Raw genomic sequence first — 18954 nt, 5'->3', positions numbered from 1 at the left:
CAAGTTGTGGTCTCACGTAGTAACAGAAAAGCATGGACACGTGGGTTCTCATCCTATCACAGTTCTGAGTTAAAATACTGGAGACATTCGCAAACTTGGTTTAAGAGCCACCGTTTCACAGCACCGTTTCACATGCATAGACCAGACAATATTGGTACACTGAAAATTACAAAACTTTCAAGTGTAACAAAAACCAAACACAAACACATTATTCTATAAATAGCCAAAATCTTTAGAATACTTAAGAGTTAACTATTACATACTACACTTTTGCTCCAGCGAAACTTTGCTACGTGGCTGGAGCAATAGCACAGCGGGTAGGGCCTTTGCCTTGCACGCGGCCGACCCGGGTTCGATTCCCAGCATCCCATATGGTCCCCTGAGCACCGCCGGGAGTAACACCTGAGTGCAGAGCCAGGAGTAAGCCCTGTGCATCGCCAGGTGTGACCCAAAAAGCAAAAAAAACCCAAAAACACAAAAAAAGCTTTGCTCCTGTTGTAAATTAACCTAGGTTTATTTTGCATCCTTAAAACCACAATTTCTAGGAAAACATATTAAAGAGTTTTAAAAACTCACATATATTATCATATATCAAGAATTATTTAATTTAATCACATATTAAGCACTATAAAAATTTCATATTTATACTTAAGACTTAGGTCATGACTGTGTTTCAGACCAGGTGTCAAAACTACCATATAAGATGATTTGTGTTAATGAAATGCATTTTCATGTTCTAGGCAAAATAATTAGCAGTATAGCCTAAAAATTCTTATTAGGGCTCTCTGGCTTTGCAGAATCCAATAAAAAATTCAGAAACAAACAAAAAATTCTTCTTATAACTGTGTCCCGTTTTTTAAAACTTAATCCTTTATTTTAGAAATCACCCAAAGTCACAGGGTAACCTAGCAGTTTGAAGTTTAAAACGCCCCCATTTCTCTTCCCTTTCATCTGTAATCCATAGTGAAGAAACAATAAATTCCTGAGCTGGAGACTTCCTCCAGACTCTTCAGGAGCATCGAGGAATGGAGCTATTGCTAAGGTTACCAAATCAGCCTAACAATTTAAACTTACCAAAAATCTCAGAGATCAAATATTGCTAGGTATGTTAAATTATTGGCTTTTTTGAAGTTTTTAATTGAATCACTATGAGATACAGAGTTACAAAGCTTTCATGACCAGGTTTTCAGGCATACAATGTTCCAAAACCCATCCCTCCACCAGTGTCCATTTCCCACCACAAATGACCCGGGGGAAACTCCTGTCACTGCCCCTCCCCTAGCCTGCCTTTATGGCAGGCGCTTTCCTTCTCTCTCTCTTAATTTTGTAGTCAAATACTTAATTTAAATTATGTAGCACATAATAATTATTTGAACCAGAGTGAGAGCATAGCCGGTAGGGTGTTTGCCTGTACGTGGCCAACCTGAGTTTGATTCTTCCACCCCTCTCGGAGAGCCCGGCAAACTACCAAGAGTATTCTGCCCGCACGGCAAAGCCTAGCAAGCTACCCATGATGTATTCGATATGCAAAAAAAAAAAAAACCCAGTAACAACAAGTCTCACAATGGAGATGTTACTGGTGCCCGCTCAAGAAAATTGATGAACATGATGAACAACGGGAGGACAGAGTTATAGTGACAGTGCTATAATAATTATTTAATAATATAACATAAATTATTGTACTATATAACTAACTACAAGTTATATACTTAACTTTATAGTCATATAATTAAAATAGTAAAGATTTTTTTAAAACGACAATGTCTTCCAAATGGATCTTAATTTATATAAAAGCAAATATCATGCAATGTTTTATTATTCCATTCTTTTCATGGAATGATTATTCCTGAGCACTTCCCTTGCTTCCTATCCAAAATTTTCCTTAGAGTCTAGTTCTGGGAAGCCTTGTTCCACCAAAGTTCTCACAAAACAATAGCTACTTATTAATTTCAACATCATAATTGTAAAACTTTCAAGACAAATTTAAATCAATTACTTTAACATACATACTAACAATTTAATTTAAAATGGTGATTACAATTAATTATCTTGATTTATTTGATTTGTTCTTTAATGAAACTGCAAGGAAAGACAACTTCCAGGCTGCTCCCATATTAAAGTGGCCTCTTCCATTTAGTATCAGGGCTAACTCTTCACAAGTAAACCCTAAGTTCTCCAGGGTATGGCTGGCTTGCTCTCCTTTCAACTTCACTAAGTAGCTGGGTGGAGTCCTCAGTCTAGTCATCCTAGAATCATTAAAAATATATCAAAAACCAGATAGTTCTAAATATTGGTACATGAGACTTCACAACTGAACTCCAGCTTGTCCTAAGGGCCTTTAATTTTTATTTTAACCTGGCTTTAACGTTCCAGTATTTCAAATATACACAGATACAGTGACTAAAAAGATAGTCTCTCTCGCTCGCTTGCTCGCTCTCTCTCTCTCACTCTCTTGCTCTCTCACGCGCACGCACACACACAGATTTGAGGGGCACTTCAAATATTTTTTATTGCATTGAATCACCATGAGATACACAGTTACAAAGTTTCTCATGATTGGGTTTCAGTCATACAATGTTCCAACACCCATTTCTTCAGCAGTATGCCAGTATGCATGTTCTCCATATGTCTTCCTTCCCCCCATCTGCCTGCCTCTATGGCAGACCACTCTCTCTCTCTCTCTCTCTCTTTCTTTCTTTCTTTCTTTAACACCCCCCCTCAGTTCCTGTGGGCAGACACTGGGACACTCCCTCTCTGCCTGTGGGAGTGTGGGAGCCTCACTGGAGGCAGGTCAAGGTGAGCCTAATGAGTCTGTGCAGAACTGGAACTTGTACCTTGACCGACTGTCCTTATGTCTGATGTCTTCTCCATAGATTGGCTGTCCAACCCATGGTCTAGGATGGGAGGAAGGAAAAAGGAAAGAATAAAAAAAAAAGAGGAGAAAGGGAGAGGGGAGCATGGTAGGAGGAAATGAAGGAGGGAAGAAAGGAAGAGAAATAAAGGAAGAAAGAAAAAGCATAAAGAAGTGCAGCACTGGATTATGGATTCCGAAGTTTCGGCTTTTATGTGACGTTCTTTGTCATTTTAAAGGTCTTCAGGTACCTCTAACTGTACTGAGCACATTCTGTGCCATCAGTGTGTCTCCAAGCTCGTGGTAATTACCAGTGTGTGGTTGTGAAGTGGAAAAAGTGACGTTTCGAGGAACAAAGAGTTGCACACTCGTAATTCTTGATCTCCCATATAAGGTGTAGTGGTGGACTATGGCAGCAATGAACATTTCTATGCAGAATGTTTCTGTCTCTGCTGTCTGAAATCACATGAAATTTTACCAACAAAGCAATCACCACTGTTTTCCAGAAGATAATGAGCTTCACATGAAAGAACATCCCCATTTGCTAGATGGGCTCAGATCCTCCTTTGGTGTTTAATAAAATATCAGGAGGCTATACATGGCAAAGAACGGGGGCACGTTGATGATGACCAAATGCACGCAAGCTCTCTGCAAGCTGAATGTTCCTTCACATAGATGTTGCACGTCTCACAGATCTCAGCGGTGGTGGTGGTGGCCAGTCTGATCGTGACATACTGTAGCACAACCCCCTTGCACCAGGGCAGCAGAATTTCTCCCATGGAGCACGGAAGGAAGCAGAAGAAGGGAAGTGAGGACTTGTGCTTCTCTTTGCCTTTCCACATGACTTCCAGGTTGAAAACAGCTCTTCAGGAAGTTGACTAGGAAGCTCGTGAATTTGTAGAGGACATAGGCCTCCTATCACTACCATAATGTGTCCACGTATTTGGTGATACTTCAGAGACACCCAGCTGTGTGACATGTGGGTGTGACATGGGCAACATCCTGATGATGGGCCTCTGGAACTTAGGCTTCGTGTAGGGCACCAAGTGCTGCAAGTTCCCCCAAGGGACATGAGGATGGTGACCATACAAGGATCCCCAAAATGAACCACGCTTTGGTGTGGAAACTGACTTCCAGAGTCTGCAGCTGCCAAACACAGGGACATGGCCACGACTATGGGCCATGAGAGGGTCAGCACTGCAGCTTTAGGCTGCATTCAATTGCCTCCAGTTTTTTTTTTTCCTTTTGTTTTGCGGCCACACCCTACAGTGCCTTGGGTTGACCCTGGCTCTGCATTTTAGAGGTCTCTCCTGGAGGCCTCAGGGACACCTGGGGTCTCAAGGATTGAGCTCGGGTTGGTCTTGTGCAGGAATCTGGCCTTTGCCCATAGTTCTTGCACATGCACACACGCGCTAAGCATCCTTTTGCTATTATGCACCTCTTTGGAGCGAGGGGAGAGCGCAGACAGCAATATCGGTCAGGCAAGACCATTGATTGAATATGATGTGGTCAATTTCATTGTGGAATCATCCACTGGGAGACTCCCATATCCAACGTTTAGATTTAGCCTTCTGCAATTGTGAGATACCATAGATGGTCTTGGTCGACATGATGAACTCGGACAATCTCTCACCCTGTTCGTTCCATTCTAGGCCATGGGTCCTGATGTGGAGTTCTTCGGCTGATCTTCTCGGTCCTATCTTGGTATTAAAATCACTGACAATGATCTTGTAGAAGGTGTGGTCTTCTTTTTAGAACTTCTCCAGCCACATCTGTTAAGTGTAATTGTCCAATTCGGGTTGTTAGGCATTCGAATGAATCAATGTTTATGGCCAAGTTTGTGTTGACAAGGACACCGACACCACCGACGCCTCTTTTGTCACATGTTCTGAGGAATAGCTCTTCCCCAGTGTCAAAAATGGCATGATGTGATTGATGCCTTCTCGTCTCGGTCAGACCAATGATGTTCTACTTGATTTTTCGCGCCTGCACCATCAGGTCCTCGATGGATGCATCTGATGCCAGCATACGTGCACTGAAAGTACAGTCATTTTTGTCCTTCTTCATTTTGGCAGCCTATTTTGGCCCTGAGATTTTATCAGCCCAGCCTCTTCTTCCTCATCTTTTGATATGTGCCAGTTTTGTAGTGTAAAGTGCTATCTCATTGTTTTGATTTCCATTCCCATAATGATTACTTATGTATAGCATTTTTTCATATGCCTTTTGATCATTTGTATGTCTTTGAAGAAGTTTCGTTTTATCTCTTCTCTCCATTTGTTTATGGGGTTGGATTTTTCCCATGGTTCTATCAGTGCTTATATGCATCTTGGATATTAACAATTTATCAAATGAATGATGGTCAATTATCTTCCAGTTTGGGGGGAATCTTTGTGTTTTTGTAACAGTTTTCATTCAGATAAGTTGTTTTGATATTGTCCTGTTTATCTGTGTTTCTGTTTGCTTGGCCAGTGGCAGTTGGCTCCTTAAAGATGCCTCTAGCTTCAAGTGTCCGTAAGTGTTCTTCTGACTATGTTTTTTTGGGTATTGAGGTACTTAACCATTTTGATTTGACTTTTGTACATGGTATTAGAAAAGGTTCTGATTTCTTTTTTGTTTTTTTTTGCATTGACCAACTAGTTTTCCCAGCACCATTTGTGGAAGAAGTTCTCATGCTCCACCTAAGATGTTTTGCTTATTTACTCAAGATTAGCTGTCCATATACCTGAGGATCTGTTCCTGGGTTTTCAGTTCTATTTCACTGGTCTTAATGTCTGTTTATTATTTTACATACCAAGGTCTGTGGTGTTATTCTAATACCACACTGCTTTACTTACTACAGCTTTGCAGTATAGTTGAGATTGGGCAGAGTGATTCTTCCAGTTTTCTTTTTCCCTAGGATTTCTTTGGCTATTTTTGGTGGGGATTTGTCAGTCCATATAAATGTCAGGAACATTCAAGGGGCATTTTTTATAAAGAAGTGAATCTATTATGATTTATTGAATCATACAATTTCATTGAATCTGTATAATGCTTTGGAGGATTATTGCCATCTTGGCTACATTAATCCTTCTAGTCTATGAACAGATTGTATTCTCACTGGTGTGAGGTGGTATGTGTCCTTGTTGTCTTGATTTGGATTTCTCTGATAAGTGATGCTGAGCATTTTTTTATTTGCCTACTGCTCATCCACCTATCTTCCTCTGAGAGGTGTCTATTCTCTAGCCTTCTGCTTTATCATTCAATTCTCTTGTTTCTAGGAGGGTTTTTTTTAGGTAGAGTGTTCAGAGCTTTTAAGTACAGTATCATGTAATTTGCAAATCAAGAGAGCTTGACTTTTTATCTGGTTACCTTAATATCTTCTTGTGTGATTACTATGGCATGAACTTCCAGTACAATATTGAATAGAAATTGTGAGAAAGCCCATCCTTTTCTTGTGCCTCATCTGAAAGGGAAGGCTTTTAGTTTTCCTCCATGCAGTACTATGCTTTCTATGGATTTGTGTTAAATGGTTTTAACTATATTGAGGGAAATTTCTCCAACTCCATTTTTTAATTGAGAGTTTTTAATCATTAATGGATGTTGGATTTTGTCAAATGTGTTCCCTGCACCTATTGATAGGTTCATATAATCTTTATTTTTCAGGGCTATTGGTTTGTAGTTTTCCTTTTTTGTGCTGTCTCTGACTGCTTTTGGTATCAGGGTGATTGTTGGTTGCCCTGTGGAAACAAAAGAGCAGGATTTTGCTGCTGGACAGGATGGGAGATCTAAGAGAGCTCCTCCCTCCTTTGACCTTTCTAAGCTATTACACAAATTCTGGAGCTTTTTCTACTGGGATCTAAGCAGATAACATCCTCTTCTATGCCTGGTGAAGGCTGTTCGTGGAAACATGAACCCATTTCATTGGGGAGCAAATGCCCTGGTTGCCTCATTTCCTGCTGCAGACCCGTTTTCCAGACCTCACAGTTCCGTGGATTCACTCACTGCTCTAAAGATTCCTACTTCTCCAGCACCAACGCTCAGGTCTCTTGGCCGCATGCGCTCATCCAAACACTCATACAGGCTTTTCTTGGTAAGTGTTTGTCTAATATTACTGTGGTTACATTTGTGGCTCCTTTTTGGCTATTATTTGCATGGGAATTTTTTTTTAATTTTTATTAGTGAAACACCATGAGGTACAGTTGTAGACTTACAAATTTTTGTGCTTGGATTTCAATTATACAATGATCAAATACCCATCCCTCCACCAGTACCCATTTTCCACCACCATGGGTCCTGGTATCCTTCCCACCCCCCATCCCCCCATAGCCCCATCCCCGCCCCCCCCCCCCCGTCTTTGTGGCAGAGCATTCCCTTTTATTCTCTCTCTCTCCTTTTGGGTGCTGTGGTTTGCAAAAGAGGCATTGAGTGGCAATCATGTTTGGTCTATAGTCTACTTTCAGCATAATTCTCAAATCATGGGAAATCTTTTTCCATTTTTTTGACCTTTGTGTGTCGCTAGAGCTGGAGAATTTCTTTAGACAATATAAAGTAGGTTACTGGCTTTTGTGTGTCTTTAAAAATTTAGCACAGCGGTAGGGCATTTGCCTTGCATGCAGCCAACATGGCCAACCCGAGTTCGATTCCTCTGCCCCTCTTGGAGAGCCCGGCAAGCTGCGGAGAGTATCTCGCCTGCACGGCAGAGCCTGGCAAGCCACCCGTGATGTATTCGATATACCAAACACAGTAACAACAAAATCTCCAATGGAGACGTTACTGGGCCCGCTCGAGCAAATCGACGAACAACGGGAGGGCCTTTTTTTTTTTTAATGTATTTGGCCATTTATGTTTTTTTATGGGGAAGAGTAAACTTATATTAAAAGTAATTGCCACTGGGGACAGAGTCATTATTGCCCTTAAAAAATAATCCTCTGTCCAGAGCAATCACTCAAATGGCTTGAGAGCATGTTTTGCCATGAATCTCCTGTGCTGGGTCCCTGGCACTGCTTGGCCCCCAAAGGTCCACAGGAAGTCCCCAAGCAAATAACTGGGAGTCACTCTCAGGTACCACTGAGAATGGCCCAAATATCAGAAAGGGAAAAATGTTATTTCTGTCTCACTTTTCTTGGGTTTTGTATTTTTCTTACTGCCTTTGTTCTCTGTAGGTGTATGTTAGCACAGTGTGAATCCCTTATTTTATTCTGTAAATACATTATAGTTTTTTGTTTGTTTGTTTCACAGATAAAGTATTTTCTAGTGTTATGGTGACATGGTTAACCTGAAGTCGGCTTCAATCACAATTTGTTTCTTTAGTGCTTGACTTCCCAACGCTGTTATGGATGTAACAATATATTGAGAGCACTATTATTCAATACAGTTCTGATAGCTGCTGCCACAGAAATTAAGAAGAAAAAAATTTAAATTTGTGTTCAAATTGGCAAAGAAATCAAATTCACTGTTTACAAATGACATATCAAGAACCCTAAGACTGCATAACCAATCATTCATTAAACACTCCTAGAAGCAATAAATCTTTACAGGAAAGTTGCAGCTTACGAAAGCAAACAGGAAAATCTTTTGTGATTTTATATGTAAACAATGATAAACGAGTGATTTAATTTAAAAATCCTGCTTATAGTTATGAAAAACATTAGGTAATGTGTAATCAATTTTTAGAAAGGAGGTGAAAGATTTACTTATTAAAACCTACGAAGCACTGTTAGGAATTTCGTATGTAGGAACCCAAAAAGGCTCCTCTGAAAAACTCCTCAAAACAATATATTTATATAGTAAAGTAGCAGGCTACAAAACCAGTGCACAGGATTCTAATTTATTCTTACATGTAAACAAACAAACAACAACAAAAAAAACCCAAATTCAGAATAGAAATAAACCCGATTGCAATCATGTAAAAAACAGAAACCCCTTAGTTTAACAAAGGAGGTAAAAGACCTATTTAGTGAAAACTGAAAAACTTCTGAAAGGAATTTAAAATGAACTAATGTAATAGAAAAATATTCTTCGTTTAAGGATCATAATAATTGCCATCTTGAAAATGACTATCTTAACTCAAAGTAGTTTACAGAAACAGCAATTCTGAAAAAATTTCCGTGGCATTATTCAAGGACGTGGAGTAAATTTTTCTAAAATTTGCATTAAGCTACAAAACTCCTGACATAGCCAAAGCAATCTTGAGGAAAAATGGGAGGCATTGTGTCCCCAGACTTTAAATTCTGACACAAAGCTTTAGCAATCAAAATTGGTTGGTACCGGAAGAAAAAAAGTCTCTTCTCAATGGCATAGGATTGAGAAGTCAGGGAGAAACCCTCAGATGCATGAGCAATTTATTTATGAAGAAGTGCATGAATTGGAGCAAGGAAACCTCTTTAGCCAATGATTACGGGAAAACTAGATAGTCACAATTAAAAAAAATGAAATTAGGTGCAAGCCTTCATCATACTTGGGTCTGGAGTGACCCTGTGCTTTCCCACAGTGCTTGCAATTATGAAACGTTGTGAGATCTTGACCTGCTCCATTCAGAGTAAGGTGTTAGAAATCTCAGACAATCGTGAAAAATAAGAAAAAGAATAAAACAGAAGCAATAAGGGAAAAATAGACCCCTCTTTCACCCTGTAAACAAAAATCAACTCAAGTAAATTAAAATTTTTATATTGCACTTGAATCTTGAAAAATCCATTGGGGAAACATAGGCAAGACTCTCCAAAATCATGACCACAGTGAAGTCTGAAATGTAAGAACTCAAGTGGCAAAGGTAATAAAAACAGAAACGGAACTATATCAAACTAGAACACTTCTGCATTCTGTGAGCAATGTGCCCTACAATTAAAAGACATTCTGCTGATTGAAAGGATTTTGAGACCATACGCAAGATAAAGGACTAATACCTAAGATACATAAAGTGCTCTTAAAGCTCTCCATCACTACATGCAAAAAAATGGGCTCAGAACTCTGCCTAACACCATGTACAAAAGTAAGATCAAAATGGATTAAAGACCTCAACATCAGACCAGAAACCACAAGGTACATTGAAGACAAAGTTGGCAAAACCCTCCATGACATTGAAGCTAATGGTATCTTCAAAGATGCCACGCCACTGACTGAGCAAGTGAAAACAGAGATAGATAAATGGGACTTTCTTAAACTAAGAAGCTTCTGCACCTCCAAAGAAACAGTGACCAAAATACAAAGACAGTCTACAGAATGGGAAAGAATATTCGCCGAATACACATCTGACAAGGGGTTGATATCAAGGATATACAAAGTACTGGTTGAACTCCACAAGAAGAAAACATCCAACTCCATCAAAAAATGGGGCAATGAAATGAACAGAAACTTTCTCAAAGAAGAAATCCAAATGGCAAAAAAGCACATGAGAAAATGCTCTACATCATTAATCATCAGGGAGATGCAGATCAAAACCACAATGAGATACCATCTGACACCTCAGAGACTGGCACACATTCAAAAGAACAAAAGCAATTGATGCTGCCACAGATGTGGCGAGAAAGGGACACTCCTTCACTGCTGGTGGGAATGCCGACTAGTTCAGCCCTTTTGGAAAACAGTATGGACGCTTCTCAAAAAATTAGAAATTGAGCTCCCATTTGACCCAGCAATACCATTCCTGGGAATATATCTCAGAGAGGCAAAAATGTATAGTCGAAGTGACATCTGCACTTGTTTGTTCATTACAGCACTCTTTACAGTAGCCAGAAACTGAAAGAAATCTGAGTGCTCAAGAAAAGATGACTGGTTAAAGAAACTTTGGTACATCTACACAATGGAGTACTATGTAGCTCTTAGAAAAGATGAAGTCATGAAATTTACATACAAGTGGTACAATATGGAAAGTATCATGCTAAGCGAAATGAGTCAGAAAGAGAGGGATAGACATAGAAAGATTGCATTCATCTGGGGGATATAAAATAACAAAATATGAGATTAATACCCAAGAATAGCTGAGATCAACACCAGGAGGATTCCTCCATAGCTTAGAGGCCAGCCGGGTATTCCAGGGGATAGGGCAGTTCAGATAGAGAAGGGAGCACCAAATAGAGGGTGATTGGAGGATCCTCCCAGGAGGGGAGATGCATGTTGAAAGTAGACTATGGACTGAACATGTTTGCCACTCAATGCCTCTTTTGCTGACCACAACACCCAAAAGGAGAGAGAGAACAAAAGGGAATGCCCTGCCACAGTGGCACGGGGGGATGGGGGGATGGGGGGAGGGATATTATCCATGGTAGTGGAAAATGGGCACTGGTGGAGGGATGGGTATTTGATCATGGTATGACCGAAACCCAAGCACAAAAATTTGTAAATCTACAACTGTACCTCATGATGTTTCACTAAAAAAAAAAAAAAAACCTCTCCATCAGAAAAACCGATTCAAAAATGTGGAAAGGAAAGGAATGACATGGTCTCAAGATGTGAAATTGACCCAGAGGCAAAGGAAATTCGTCATCATTGATTATAAGGGAAATGCAAATCAAAGTGAAAATAAAACATCACTCACATGGGGACTCACAAATGTGTAACACAAAGCCAGAAATGAGTAAGTGCCAGTGGGGGTGTGCCAGATAGGAACCTCATTTTTCATTGGAGAGACTGGTTTGGCTCAGCCTGAAGGACATCTCCACACCTGTACTCATCACAGCATTGTTGACTGCAGCCAGGATCTGGAAACAACGCAAGTGCCCACAAGAGATGAGTGGTTAAAGAGCTTGTACAAACACACGTGCAATACCGCTCAACTGTGAGAAGAGGTGAAAGCTTCACCTGGCTGAAACTTGGATGGAATTGGAAGCTGTTATAATAAGTGAGCTGAGAAGAAAAAGACAAATGCCAGATGATCGGCCTCATGTGGAGGATGAAGAAGCAAAGTAAGTGTATTTGACGGTCAGCAGTGGGAATGAACCCTGAGATGTGATTGTGACAGAACAGGGAATTGAGGGAAAACATTTGTGGGTGGGCTTTGATTAAGCCACACCTGGGCGTGCTCAGGACTTACTCCTGTCCCTGTGCTCAGGGCTCAGTCCTGATGATGATCAGGGTGCTGAAGATCAAGTCTGGCTACATGCTCAATGAGAGCATTCTGCCTGTTGCACTACCTGATATTTTGCCCATTTTGTGCCTAGTATTCATTTGTCCTAGTGAATTTTTAAGCTCAATTCTTTTTTATGAAGTAGTTTATTTAAAGAAACTCTTAGAGAAATTAGAAACACATAAAATATGAGAAACTAATCAGTTGCTGAAAATTTGCCTAGTTTGTGCCTACTGTTAGTTTGTTCTAGTGAATTTCAGGCTCAGTTCTGTTTTATCAAGTTACTAGTTTATTTAAAGATGCTTTCTTAGAGAAAAATGATAAATATCTGAAATGTAAGAAATTAATCTATTTTTTGTTTTGATAGATTTCCTTTTTTAAAATAATTCCAAGAAATGACTGACATGTGCATCTCAAGAAGATTTTACGTTATATATGACTGGTTAAATCAAATACTGGACACCATGCATGACTAGGTAGTTCGTATTTCTATAAAACTTTTCCCTTAATTATATTGTAAAGATTAATCTCCTTGAATTTTGTAAATTTAATTTTTATGAGTTTAATTTATAATTATATGTTGTAATGATAATATATATATATATATATATATATATTAGTGAGATACCATGTACAGCTACATGGTAACTAGTTTGTAAATAGACTTACAAACTTTCGTATTTGGGTTTCAGTTATACAATGATCAAGTACCCATCCATCCACTAGTGCCCATCCATTCTCCACCAATGAACCCAGTAGCCTGCCCACTACCCCACCCCCACCCCACCGCACCTCTATGGCAGGGCATTCCCTTTTTCTCTCTCTTTCCTTTAGGGTGTTGGGGTTTGCAATAGAAGTATTGAGTGGCCATCGTGTTCGGTCTATAGTCTACTTTCAGCCTTTCAGCACGCATCTTGCATCCCCAGCGAGTCCTCCAAACACCCTTTACTTGGTGTTTCCTTTTCTGTCTGAACTGCCCTTTCCCCCAGCATGTGCTGCCGGCTTCCAAGACGGGGACCAGACCTCCTGGTACTTATTACAACTATTCTTACCACTTTGTAGTAGAGTTTGAGAATGGAGAGGGTGATGCCTCCCCACCCTTTTCCCCAAGAACTGCTTTAGCTATTCGTGAGCATTTGTTACTCCAAATGAATTTTAGGAGTGCTTGATGATCCATTTCTTTGAAGAATTTCATGGCTATCTTCATAGGGATCACATTGAATCTGTATAGTGCCTTGGGGAGTATTGCCATTTTGACAATATTAATTCTTCCTATTCATTAGCAGGCGATATGTTTCCATTTCCTCATGTCCTCTTTTATTTTGTGGAGTAGCGTTTTGCAGTTTTCTTTGTAGAGGTCCTTTACTCCTTAGGCTGATTCCGAGGTACTTGATTTTCTGGGGCACAATTTTTGGGTACTGCGACTTTATTGTCCAAGTCTATTGTTTCAAGGAGTTTCTTGGTAGAGGCTTTTAGGATTCTCTAGATATAGTATCATATCATCTGCGAATAGTGAGAGCTTGATTTTTTCCTTTCCTATATGGATGATAATAATATTATTACACATAGTTTAAATTCACTAAAGTCAAAGATAAAAGTTAATTTAAACCCTTTACATAATTTTATAGAAAAGAAGTATCCATTAATTTTGCTGAAGTGTATGTGTTTTAAATGTGTTGCATATTTTTTAGTCAGCAGATATACCATTTAAAATTAAAGTTGGTCGGGGCTGGAGAGATAGCACAGCGGGTAGGGCGTTTGCCTTGCACGTGGCCGACCCGGGTTCTATTCCCAGCATCCCATATGGTCCCCTGAGCACCGCCAGGAGTAACTCCTGAGTGCAGAGCCAGGAGTAAGCCCTGTGCATCTCCAGGTGTGACCCAAAAAGCAAAAAATAAAAAAATAAATAAAATTAAAGTTGGTCATATATTCATTGTGTGAATTAACGTTGAAAGCTGTGTTTATTCTCGGAATTTCTTTCAAAGCGAATGGCCATAATAATATACCTATCTCTGTAATATACCTTTAATGTTATTGAGCATTATCGGAAACAATTGTTTTTACATAAATCTGAGTTGCATAACTTAAAAATGTTGTTAGTTCAGTGTATTCTTTGTTAAAAGACTAAGAAATTATATATATTATTAGGTATTAAAAGTTACTTGAAAGCCAAAATGTCCCATCTCAGTTTCTTAGGTTTCTGACAGCTCTTTCTGCAGTCTGAGCATCCATGTGGTATAGAGGAGTAGGGGTTAAGGAGTCCAGGCGAGGCACCATTATTTCTGCTTTTAATACCTGCTCCTGTTTTCTGGGTTTTCAGACAGCATGTACGCTTTCTTGTTTTCTAAAATTTTTCTGTGAATAATGAAATAATCTATCCACATAACTAATCTGAAGATTGCAATTTGTTATTAAGGATGCAGTTTTATTTATTTTATAATGTCATGACAATACTGAGTAAGTTTCGCATTATAAACTAATGTGTTTGATTTTTAAGGTGGCATTGAACTGTATTGACTTAAACATCCTTTTTAATACATATGTAGGTTAACTTGATCTTATAATCCTATGGATAAACTTTTATACCCAACCATTTGAAGCTGCATTGGAAGACATTTGGTCATAGTGCCTTCTTCTACTAGGTCATTTATTAAGCACTTTCTCCTTTATGTTGATGAAATAATCCTCTATATTTGGCAGTTTGTTCAGAATTCTGGTTAAATTTTCTGAAATATTTTATATGTAAAATTTGTATTTGGGGGCTGGAGCGATAGCACAGTGGATAGGGCGTTTGTCTTGCACGCAGCCAACCCTGGTTGGATTCCCAGCATCCAATATGATTCCCTGAGCACCGCCAGGAGTGATTCCTGAGTGCATGAGCCAGGAGTAACCCCTTTGCATCACTGGGTGTGACCTAAAAAAAGCAAAATAAATAAATAAATAAAATTTGTATTTGGTAATAATATTTGCTTAAAGTTATTGTACACTTAAAATTTGAAATATTTTCAATATGCTTTGTATACTATATATTTACACTGAAAATAATTGACTTTATTTTAATGTTTAGTATAGAGCTAAACCATAATCCTATAAAAGATGAAAAACCAAGCACGTGGAATTAAAAAAAATAGGAAAAGCAAAACCAAAATTAGCAAATACAAGTGAGAAAACAATAAAGATTAGTAATAAGAGAAATAGGAGAGATTTAAATACTTCAGTAAAATATAATTTTACTTTGGTGACACTGTGACTACAAAACATGTGGTAGAATCTTAATATAGTAATTACTTTTTAAAGCTCTTTTTGTAGGGCTGCTCTATGAAATTTTTATACCATCATATTTAATAGTAAATAATAAATTAGTATTAGTCTACAATCATATTTAATAGTTTGCTTTTATGCATGTATTCACCCATGCTTGTAACTATAGAAAAGATTTCTTTTAGCTTCCATGAGATTTACATAGAAACGTTTATCGTAGAGGACCGAGCTCACCCTGCTGGTGAAACAGACCATGTACACATTCAGTCTCCATCACCAGACAACTGAATGGCAGCAGTCATTTGAGCAAATGCTGCTGTTTTCTCCAATATCAGAATACAGTGTGGTGTGCTTTTTCTCTTCAGCATTTCTTACCTGCATGCATTCCTTAAAGCTATACTTTTATTCAAATAATTTATCAGACTATTTGAAGTGTGCTTCCACTTATAAAAGTTATATTTGCGTTTTGAGAGGAGTTCACTTGACTTTTTTTTGTACTTAAAACAATATTAATTTGAGGCTGGAGCCACAAATTAAGCTGCACAGCGGGTAGGGCATTTGCCTTGCACACGGCCAACCTGGGTTCGGTCGCCAGCATCCCATATGGTCCGCTGAGCACCGTCGGGAGTAACTCCTGGGTGCATAGCCAGGAGTAATACCTGTGCATCGCTAGGTATGCCCCCCCCCCAAAAAAAAGAAGTAATATTAATTTTAGGTAGCACTGTAGCAACGTCCACCAGTTGTCCATCGATTTGCTCGAGCGGGCCCAGTAATGTCTCCATTGTGACACTTGTTGTTACTGTGTTTGGCATATCAAATAGGCCACGGGTAGCTTGCCAAACTTTGCCATGTGGGCGAGATGCTTTCGGTAGCTTGCCAGGCTCTCCGAGAACAAAGATAAATAGTACTATTTAATATTATTTAGGAGTGAACATTTCATTTGAGCAAATCTTTGAGAACCTAGGAATTATTGAAAGTAAATAAAACAATCCTTTACACTTGTTCCCCTTAGTACTGTGAATCACTTAAAATATAGCTCAGTTTAAAAAATTAAATTTTTTCCTATTATTTTATATTTTATAGTATATCTGATGATGACAAACTTGATTCTGATTTTTCTGCCCCTAAAATAAACCTGAAAATTGAGTTATATGGCATAGTAATTGAATTTAAAGTTCAAATATTTATTTTTTGACTTGTTTTTTACTTTTTATTAGTGAAACACCATGAGGTACAGTTGTAGAAGTACAAATTTTTGTGCTTGGATTTCAGTTATACAATGATTGAGTACCCATCTCTCCATCAGTGCCCATTCTCCACCTCCAGTGCTCCCAGTATCCCTCCCACCGCCCCATTCCCCCCATTCCATACCACCCCTGTGGCATTCCCTTTTGTTTTCTCTCTCCTTTTGGGTATTGTGGTTTGCAAAAGAGGCATTGAGTGGCAATCTTGTTTGGTCTATAGTCTACTTTCAGCATGCTTCTCCCATCCTGGGAGGATCCTCCTAACACCCATTATTTGGTGCTCCCTTCTCTATCTGAGCTGCCTTTTCCCTTTCCCCCCAGCATGTGCGGCTGGCCTCCAAGTCATGGAGTGAACCTCCTGGTACTTATCTCGGCTATTCTTGGTTGTCAGTCTCTTATTTTGTTACTTTAGATTCCCAGATAAACGCAATCTTTCTATGTCTGTCCCTCTCTTTTTGACTCATTTCGCTTAGCCTTGGAGTGTTTTTATTCGGGTCTCTTTTAGCTGGCACTCTTCTGGCTCCTTGGATCTGAATGTCTGCATTCTTTAACTTTGGGAACTGTTCAGCAAGATTTCTAAGAGTTTCATTGTATTGGTGGTGTTGTTTCTGTGCTGGTGATAGAGCCCAGGCCCATGTACATGAGGAGCAGATTCTTCATCTTTCAGCTGCTTCACCCCTCCCCCCACAACTCAGTTTAAATGTAAAGGTAAAGGTAAAGGTAAAGGCCCTCCCGTTGATCGTCGATTTGCTTGAGCGGGCCCAGTAACATCTCCATTGGAGACTTTGTTGTTACTGTGTTTGGCATATCGAATACTCTCGGTAGTTTGCCGGGCTCTCTGAGAGGGGCGGAGGAATCGAACTCGGGTCGGCCATGTTGGCCGCTTGTAAGGCAAACACCCTTATTTTAAGAAATTCATTTATATAGTACTTTTTAGAATTGAGCAAGTAAAAATGTGAACAATTAAAGAGCTTTTTTAAAAAAATTTTATTGTATTTCAGTGCTATGGATCTTCTTGACTCAGTTGATATGATGAAACAAAATCTGCAAGATGGCAAATTCAAACCTGATGGATGTTTTTACAACAACACAAGAAAATAGTAAGCTTCCTTAAGTTTTTTTTAATTTTTAAGAATACAAATAAATTTATTGGCATTTAATGATTTTTTGAATTAAAGATCTGCTGTAAGTTATTATTTGATTTATAGCTGGAAATAGAGTGACTTTTCTTTAAAAAAATTTTAAATTGACAGGGCCAAAGAGACAGTACAGCAGAAAGGGAGCTTGCCTTGCAGGCTTCTGACATGGGTCCATCTATGGTCCCTTGAACCCTCAGAAGTGATCCCTGAGCACAGAGCCAGGAAGAAGCCCTGAGCACAGCTAGCTGTGGCGCCAAAACAAAACAAGACAAAACCAAAAAAATTGACTTGTGGTAAGTTAATTCTAATTTACAATTAGTATTACTGAAGTATCATTTACTTATATCTTTTTGACTTGCTCAATTCTATATCACAGTTTGTTATATATCATTATCAATATAACATAGTATCAGACACATTAAAACTGCATTATCAAACTTGTTTTTGAAAACCTAAAAATGTCAAGGAAGTCTATATGTTGCAATCCCTTTAGAAAATCCAAGCCTATAGTTACTCCTCTAAATTTTTTCCTTATTTCTAGAGCTGACAGTTGACTTATTAAAACTACTATTTAGGATTTAAATTACTAATTGGATTTAAATTACTATTTGGTCATTGTCATTGTCATTGTCATTGTCCTCCCGTTGTTCATTAATTTGCTCAAGCGGGCCCAGTAACATCTCCATTGTGAGACTTTGTTGTTACTGTGTTTGACATATCGAATACGTCATGGGTAGCTTGCCAGGCTTTGGTGTGCGGGCGAAATACTCTCGGTAGCTTGCAAGGCTCTCTGAGAGGGGCAGAGGAATCGAACTCGGGTCAGCCATGTTGGCTGCGTGCAAGGCAAACGCCCCACCCACTGTGCTATCACTCCAGCCCTGGGTAATTTAAATATTACCCAAAATGTTACCAAAAATATTTCAATGATTTGATAGAGCTATATTATGTTTATTCTAATAAAACTCATTCCTTTGCTTATTTTCCAAAGAGAATGAGAAAATTATTGTATTAATTCAAAAAGGGTTGAATATAAGTAAATGTATAGGTAATGTTCACTTGGGATTGTATATTTAGAGAAAAATAATATAAAAATATTTAATGCTATTGGTTTGAGCATATTAAATGTATGGGTTTTTTTTATTTGAATATGGGAATTCTGCTGGTAGAACAATTCTTGAAGTAAATTTTGCTCTCCAAGTTACAGATGTAATCATGGAAGCATATTGGAAAACATAGGCTAAAAATGAAGCAATGAAAACAACTATCTTAAAAACAAATAATAAACTAACAGTAACGAAGCCATCTTCTCTGCCCATCTTCTCTGAAAACTAAAAAGAAGGCCAGGAAGGCATCCGGGACTCTGGTTTGAATTCAGGGACGCCAATTTGCTCCCCAGGTCAGTATTAAACCCCACCTATG

General features: G+C 38.8%; 1 non-coding gene across 1 annotated transcript; it reads left to right on the top strand.

Annotated features, from left to right (window-relative positions):
• Positions 1 to 9268: 9268 nt before the first annotated feature.
• LOC130037224 (small nucleolar RNA SNORA9) lies at positions 9269 to 9395 on the top strand. Its single transcript, XR_008794477.1, has one exon. It is a non-coding gene; the product is annotated as a small nucleolar RNA SNORA9 (small nucleolar RNA).
• Positions 9396 to 18954: the final 9559 nt, after the last annotated feature.

The sequence above is a fragment of the Sorex fumeus genome, unplaced genomic scaffold, assembly GCF_029834395.1.
Source record: "Sorex fumeus unplaced genomic scaffold, SorFum_2.1 ptg000071l, whole genome shotgun sequence".
NCBI classification, from domain to species: domain Eukaryota; kingdom Metazoa; phylum Chordata; class Mammalia; order Eulipotyphla; family Soricidae; genus Sorex; species Sorex fumeus.
The sequence above is the reverse complement of the archived record's forward strand: the minus strand, read 5'-3'. Positions and strand labels throughout refer to the sequence as shown.